Source organism: Gekko japonicus, unplaced genomic scaffold (genome assembly GCF_001447785.1).
Source record: "Gekko japonicus isolate JY-2015 unplaced genomic scaffold, Gekko_japonicus_V1.1 scaffold1239, whole genome shotgun sequence".
In the NCBI taxonomy this organism is placed as follows: domain Eukaryota; kingdom Metazoa; phylum Chordata; class Lepidosauria; order Squamata; family Gekkonidae; genus Gekko; species Gekko japonicus.
Window position 1 is genome coordinate 320,724 of NW_015172594.1, and position 7,773 is coordinate 328,496.

Here is a 7,773-nt window from a genome sequence, read left to right on the forward strand (position 1 = left end):
TCTTTTAAAGCCATGGCAGCATCTCCTAGTAACCCTTGATTCCATTGCATAGAGATTCCTATTCTGTGGAATGTAATTGATTTAAGGCCTTTTGCTCATAGAAAAGGTAATACCAGTATTAGCACCGTGCAGAAGCAGACGGCAACAGGACTTTACTTCAGGTCCTAATATCTTTCTTTTCCTTTTACATTTTTTTGTAACATCCAGCCTGAAGAAGAGTTCTGAAGAACTTGAGAGAGTCCACATGGTTATGTGTCATTTGATTGGTCCTAATAAAAGGTATTTTGTGGGTTGCATTCTGTGGTTTTGATCAAACACAGACACCTCTCTGCTTCTTACTTCTGAGCTGTTTAACTGGGTGTGGGGAGAGGAATACGATCAAAAAATCTAAACGGCTAAGAGAAATGTGACTTTTCACCTTGGAATCAGCCTCACAAATTCTCCCTGCAAAAACAATAAGTAAGCAAGCATTTCAGTCAATACAGAGGTAAAGGCCATTCTGATAGGAAACCAATCCTTTCCTTCTCTTCTATACTATTTGCATGTTTGACTTCTCCAAGCTCCTGGCAAGAAAGGCCACAATAAAGATTTGGAGAACCCCCACCACTCCATGGGCATCTCTGTTAATTAAATATAGTATAATGTATTTATGCGTTTCCAGACTAGCTTTATCTAAATGGCTGAGGCAGTGAAGGGCAAATTATTAGAAAATAATTAGACAGAACTAGGCCTGATCTTTAGACTCTGGATGATTTGGTCTGTTGGTTGGAAGGAATTAAGTGTTGTGGCTATTTCTTGGCATTACTGTATGCACAGTGTTGGGATGTAGCAGATGTTACTAGACAAAGCATGTATTCTGATAGGCGATCCTTTCTCACTTGGCCACGGTCTCCTTATTACAACTTGATTATGTCCCTCTTCAGAAGAACTAGCCTTGAACTTCACAATCTCAAAAGAAAATTCTCTCCCCACCATGCTATTTCCAGCTAAATTATTACTTTAACAAGTGACTAGGAATAGTTGTACATTTCCTGTATTCAGAATTGCAGATGTTAATGGAAGTGAATAGCATTGCATCCCAGCTGGGCTGATCAAAGAACTATCCAAATGTTAATCTTGTATTCATGATTCTGCTACGACATTCCAGTGTCTCATTATTGGATTTTCATCTGCAAAGCAGTGCACTGGGCAAAGTCTCTTCAGGTAGTGAAATTCTGCTTGCCCTCTAAGGGATGGCTTCAGAAGGAGGGGATTGGATTTATACCCTGCCCTTCACTCAGAGTCTCAGAGTGGCTTACAAACTCCTTTCCCTTCCCCTCCCCACAACAGACACTCTGTGAGGTAGGTGGGGCTGAGAGAGCTCTGACAGAAACTGCTCTTTTCAAGAACACCTCTGACAGAACTACGGCTTGCCCAAGGTCATCCAGCCAGGTGCAAGTGGAGGAGTGGGGAATGAAACCCGGTTCTCCCAGATTAGAGTCCGCGCACTTAACCACTACACCAAACTGGCTCTTCCCTGCCTCACCATGCCTCGGGTCAAATGCTGGTAATATTCTCATGGGTTACATCCCAACCAGAGGATTTGCTTCAAGCAAAGACATTCAGTCAAACTGTTTGGGGACTAGCTCCAGCCTAGGGCAGAGTAATAGAGTGCAAAGTAATAGAGGAAAACAATAGAATGGGAAGGACTAGAGATCTCTTCAAGAAAATTGGAGAAATCAAGGGAGCGTTCCATGCAAAGCTGGACATGATAAAGGACAAAAACGGTAGGGACCTAACAGAAGCAGAAGAGATTAGGAAAAGATGGCAAGAATACACAGAAGAACTATACAAGAAAGACCTCGATGTCCTTGACAACCACGACGGTATAATCACTGACCTCAAGCCAGACATCCTGCAATGTGAAGTTAAATGGGCCTTAGAAAGCATTACTAACAACAAAGCTAGTGGAGATGATGGTATCCCAGCTGAGCTATTCAAAGTCTTAAAAGATATTCAAAGTCTTAGAAGATGATGCTGTTAAAGTTCTGCACTCCATTTGCCAGCAAATTTGGAAAACGCAACAGTGGCCACAGGATTGGAAAAGGTCAGTATACATTCCAATCCCAAAGAAGGGCAATGCCAAGGAATGTTCAAACTATCGTACAATTGCACTCATATCACACGCTAGCAAGGTCATGCTCAAGATCCTACAAGCTAGGCTTCAACAGTACATGGATAGAGAACTGCCAGAAGTACAAGCTGGGTTTTGAAGAGGTAGAGGAACGAGAGATCAAATTGCCAACATTCGCTGGATTATGGAGAAAGCAAGAGAGTATCAGAAAAACATCTGCTCCTGCTTCATTGACTATGCTAAAGCCTTTGACTGTGTGGATCACAACAAACTATGGCAGGTCCTTAAAGAGATGGGAGTACCAGACCACCTCACATGTCTCTTGAGAAACCTGTATAAGGGCCAAGAAGCGACAGTTAGAACCGGATACGGAACAACTGATTGGTTCAGCATAGGAAAAGGAGTACGACAAGGATGTATATTGTCACCTTGCTTATTTAATATATATGCAGAGTACATCATGCGAAATGCTGGCCTGGATGAATCACAAGCGGGAATTAAGATTGCTGGGGAAAAGATCAACAACCTCAGATATGCAGACGATACCACTCTAGAAGGGGAAGTCATGGAAGTAGTGACAGACTTCACGTTCCTGGGATCCCAGATCACCGCAGACTGTGACAGCAGCCATGAAATTAAAAGACACCTGCTCTTTAGGAGGAAAGTGATGGCGAACCTAAACAGCATGATAAAAAGTAGAGACATCACCCTGCCAACAAAAGTCCGCATGGTCAAAGCAATGGTATTCTCAGTAGTCATGTATGGCTGCGAGAGTTGGACTATAAGGAAGGCCGAGCGCCGAAGAATAGATTCTTTTGAACTATGGTGCTGGAGAAGACTCTTGAGAGTCCCTTGGACTGCAAGGAGATCAAATCAGTCAATCCTAAAAGAAATCAATACTGACTGTTCCCTGGAAGGCCAGATAATGAAAGTGAAGCTCAAATACTTTGGCCACCAAATGAGAAGGGAGCAGTCACTGGAGAAGACCCTGATGCTGGGAAAGATTGAAGGTCAAAGAAGACGGGGACGGCAAAGGATGAGATGGTTAGACAGTGTCATAGATGCAATGAACATGAAATTGAGCAAACTTCAGAGGGCGGCGGAAGACAGAAAGGCCTGGCGTGATCTGGTCCATGGGGTCGCAAAGAGTCGGACTCGACTGTGCGACTGAACAACAAAGGGCAGAGTCAGAAATCTCATGAGCAAGCACTTGGGAAAGAGCAAGTCACAGAATGTTTCTGGTTCAGCTGTTGGGAGAATTTACCTGGAAGCAAAGTCTCCACCTGAGAAAGAGCACGTGAGAACGATGGCGGTACAGCACCACTGGGGGACAGGGAGGGCTCCAATGGAACCAGTCTGCACTTTCTTTTCTGCATACAGAACAAACAGCATCGTGTCCAGGGGGGTTCAACGAGCTGAGTTCTCTTGTATGGGGACAGGTACCTCAGGAAGCAGTTATAAAGATAAAATAGTGGAGAAGAAAAGCATGTAAACTGATCTGAGTCCCCTGTGGGGGAAAGGTGAGGCATAGATGAAGCAAATAAATAAATATTGGAGAGAAATATGCTTAAGGTAGCTTTTTGTCATACTAAGGCCCCTGTCACATGGAGAATTTGCCGCGCGAAAGGCATAAATCCTGGGCGGATTTTCGGGGTGCGGTCACACTGCAACATCTGGAAAGGGTAGTGTACCCATGGCCAACCCGTGGTGTGCCACCGAAGATGTGCAGTTAAAAAGTACCTGCAAAGATCTACTAGCAAATGGTTTGCCACGGGCTGCAGAGAGACTCGTTCGGTGTGATCGCGCTGGCGCGCTCGTATTCCCTCCGGCCATCCACTTTGCTGTGCGCGCGAAAGGATGAAACCCGGTGCGCCGCCGTCGGATCAATAGCCATGGCGGATCAATAGCCATGCCTCCCCACCCCCATGCGTTTTCCGACAGATGTGGCCGGGGCCTAATTGTCTATATGCAGGGTAAGAGCATTCAGACAAGAAAGTAATAAACCCCCAAGATTCTCGGCAAAGAGAAAAAAATAAACAAACCACACAATCTTGTTGCAAATGTAGATCAGACCTGGATTTACACACAGTAAATTACAGTTTAAGTCAGGAGTCCCCAACCTTTTTCAGCCTATGGGCACCTTTGGAATTCTGACACAGTGCGGTGGGTGCAGCCACGAAATGGCCGCCACAAAATAGCTCCTGCAGTAGGCGGAAGCCAGCCACAAAATGGCTGCCTTGGCTTACTTTTCATCAGATAGTGACGATCTTTGTGCTGTGGTGGCCACTGCTGCCAAAGCAATGTTTTGAGAAATCTGCAGAGCCATTCAAATCTCCAGTGGCCACTTCGAAGCACTGGTGGGTGAAAGCCCCACCTGGCCTCATCCATTTTCTAAAAACACCGGGCAGATGTCAGGAAAGGTATTGGCGGGTGCCATGGTACCCATGTGGCCATGTTGGGGACCTCTGGTTTAGGGCCTCAGATTATGAAGAGCCTCGAAATAGTTTTTTAAACTAAAATTGAAATAGTTTTTTAAACTAAAATTAGTTTTTTAAACTAAAATCCTTTTTTTCAATTTTTGGCAGTGCTATGGACCCTCTGACATAGCTCAGGGCCCCAAAATGTCTTAATCTGGCCCCATCTGTGGCATTTCACCTGTCTACACAAAGTCCCTGCCTCCAGTTACCTCTGGGTACATTGCACTGACATTAATACGGTCAGGGGTCATTTCGTAGAAAAAGAGGTGCAGGAGCTCATTAGCATAACTTATTAGCATAACTTATTTGCATATGCCGCACCCCCTGACATCACCAGAAGTGTGTCAGAAGGCAACACCCACCGCTCAGGCTCCACTAGACTGTTTTGGATTGCTAGCTTTTTTGGGGGGGGGAACGTGCAGATTTGCCCTCACAGAAGAGGGAGAGCTTGTACCTGAAGGCAGGTTGGGGGGGGGCTCTGCAACTTACCTGGCTGCTTCTTGCTCCTCGTGGCACAACTGAGGGCTGCTGGGAGCAGGGGGCAGGGCTTGTTGCATGTGCCTGCCCCTGGGCTCTTTACTGCCAGAGCTCCGCTCCTGTGCGCTCCCGCAGGAAATGACCCCTGAATATGGTTTATGTGCAAGTTTCTATGCAAGGGATTGCAGCTGCCCAAACCTTTGACATCCTGAAGTGCTTTATTTCTAATAAAGACTTCCATTTACCCCACGCGTATCAGTAGCAGGGATCCATCCTCAATAAATTCATACAAATGTGATGATATAATGTGAAACGCAGACTCATTTCCCAGATCCATAAATATTTTCATTAAAAACAGTTCTTTGTGTGAAACATCCCAGCAATATGCATTCTCAGCTGGGAAGGGGGAGGACTACAAGTTTTGTTAACAATTATGCACTCTTTCTAGAATTGTATCACAATTAAATTAAAACCAGCCCCATGGACTATCTGGAGGAAGCGTAATGAGTGCATGTCTATAAAACATTAACAGGAAAAACTTCTGGTTAGAAAGCAGGACGGGCACTATCCAGACAAAGTTAAACCCTTATCAGAGGAATCTTGTGAGGAATTATGGAAATCTAAACCCATCAGAATAAATGTGTTTATACTGGAATAACTCTGCATAGGAGGACCAATGCTCCCTCTAAGCTACGGAGTCCTGTGAGCAAAAGTTCTACTTTGTGAGCTACTGGCATTAAAGTTGTGAGGGAGTGATTTGGCTACTGCATAAATTAGTTTGCTCTGGAGCCATCCTTCCTGAAATAAGACAAAAATGTGTGAGCCAGAGGCTAAAAAACTATGAGCTATCTCATACTAACTCATTTAGAGGGAACACTGGATTGTACTAACTAACTTGCAGCTTGAAAATAACAAGATTTCAGGATTCTTAGCATTGGCTGGATGGTTATTTGTTCCTCTGTTCTCTAGCTATTCATTCCTCTACGGTGAATATAGAAAACAATAGGCAGAAATCTATATGCTAGCTGATGATACCATATATTGTATTACTATATATGCATAGAATGGAGGCTCCAAGATCAAATTTTAGGGCACCGTCTCATCCAAGTTAGCCATGATGTAAGCCGGGGGTTTTTTAAGCGAATGGGTCACATAGTCATGATTGAGGCCTGGTTCCCACATGTAAGAGAATGATGTGGCAATGAGATGGCAGAATGCTCAGGGGATCAAATGGTTTTCTCCACACTGACTGCTGCTGGAGATCACATTTTGGACTGTTCCCCTCTGATTTTAAAAAAAAAATCGCTGTTTTCAGTTGGTATGGCGTTTTTATGTCATGCAGGGACCAGGGGGGAAGCAGGGGGGAGAGCAAGAGGGCCATTTGGCCTGGGCTTCAACCCCAAGGGGAGCCTCAAATCTAGACACTTGTTGTTTTTTGGATTTTAAAATTTTCACAGCTAGTTTTTATGTGCATCGGATATAGTTCATTTTTTAATCTTTATTTTGGCCAAGGGCTTTAGGGCTGGGGGCATAGAAATGGACCAATGCTGCAATATCACTTCTGGCACGAACCCAAAAGTGACGTGGTGGTAGGTTTGCCAAGCTGCAGCCAGCGACCCCTGGGAGACACTGGAGGTGGGGCCTGGTGCACTCGTGCTGCACTAGTGCACTGATGTCACTTCTAGTTAAAAAAAAAATGGAAAAGGCATAATTAGACCTCTAGCATTCACAAAAACTCTATGGTTTTCCCGCCCACCCAGCGGTTCGAAAGCCGAAGTAACTGATGGCGAGTAGATAAATGGGAACCTACCCTTAGAAGGGTAGGGGGCACCCTCCTCTACGGAGGCGCGTGGAAGGCAACAACGGCGGCAGTGGCAGCGGCGGTGGCTGCAGCAGGACATCGGCTGCAGCAGAATACCGGAGGTGGCGGCATGGCGGCGAGGCGGCGGCGAGCAGTAGCAGCAGAGCTGAAAGGAGTGATCCCTGGTGGCCAGTGGCAGAAACAGCAGGCGGCTGTCGTCAGCAGAGGCGGAGGCACAGCGATGTCATCCAAGGGCGCGGCGGAGCCTGAAGGACGCAGCCGGACCGGAGGAGGACGTCACCTGTGTATCAGACCGCCTGACTGCCTAAGTGCCAGGAAAGAACAGCTAGCTGCTGGGAATGGAGCCGAAAAAGAACAGCTGAGCCGAAGCAACACCAGCCTCCACCTGGGTGCCGGTAGGCAGCCCCACCCATAGAATCAATGTGGCCTTAGTTAGGGTTTAATGTGACTAGCACCCCACATGTAAACCGCCCAGAGACCCCCACGGGGGTTAGGGCGGTATATCAAATCGAAGTAATAAATAAATAAATAAATAAATAAATAAATAAATAAATGCAGTAGGGTCCACAATGTCGCTTCTGGTTTTTACCATAACTCACATCAACATGTTGGCGAAAGCTCCATTCCCCCCCCCCCCATTTCTTTCCGCTAGTGCCCATGGCACTGGCGGACAAAGAGCTAGGACGCCAGGCGATGTCCCCCTATAGTGGGAGGCCTGACATCCCTACTTTGCAGTGTTGACACAAAGCCTGTTTCCCTCCATTTCCCTCCTGCCTCTCATGTGCTGACAGGGCTGCCCCATGGGAGTTGTCCTGATGGAGTGGGAGAACCGGCAGCCCTACAAAGATCCTCAATAGCTGGCAGCAGCCCTGGAGCCCTGCTGA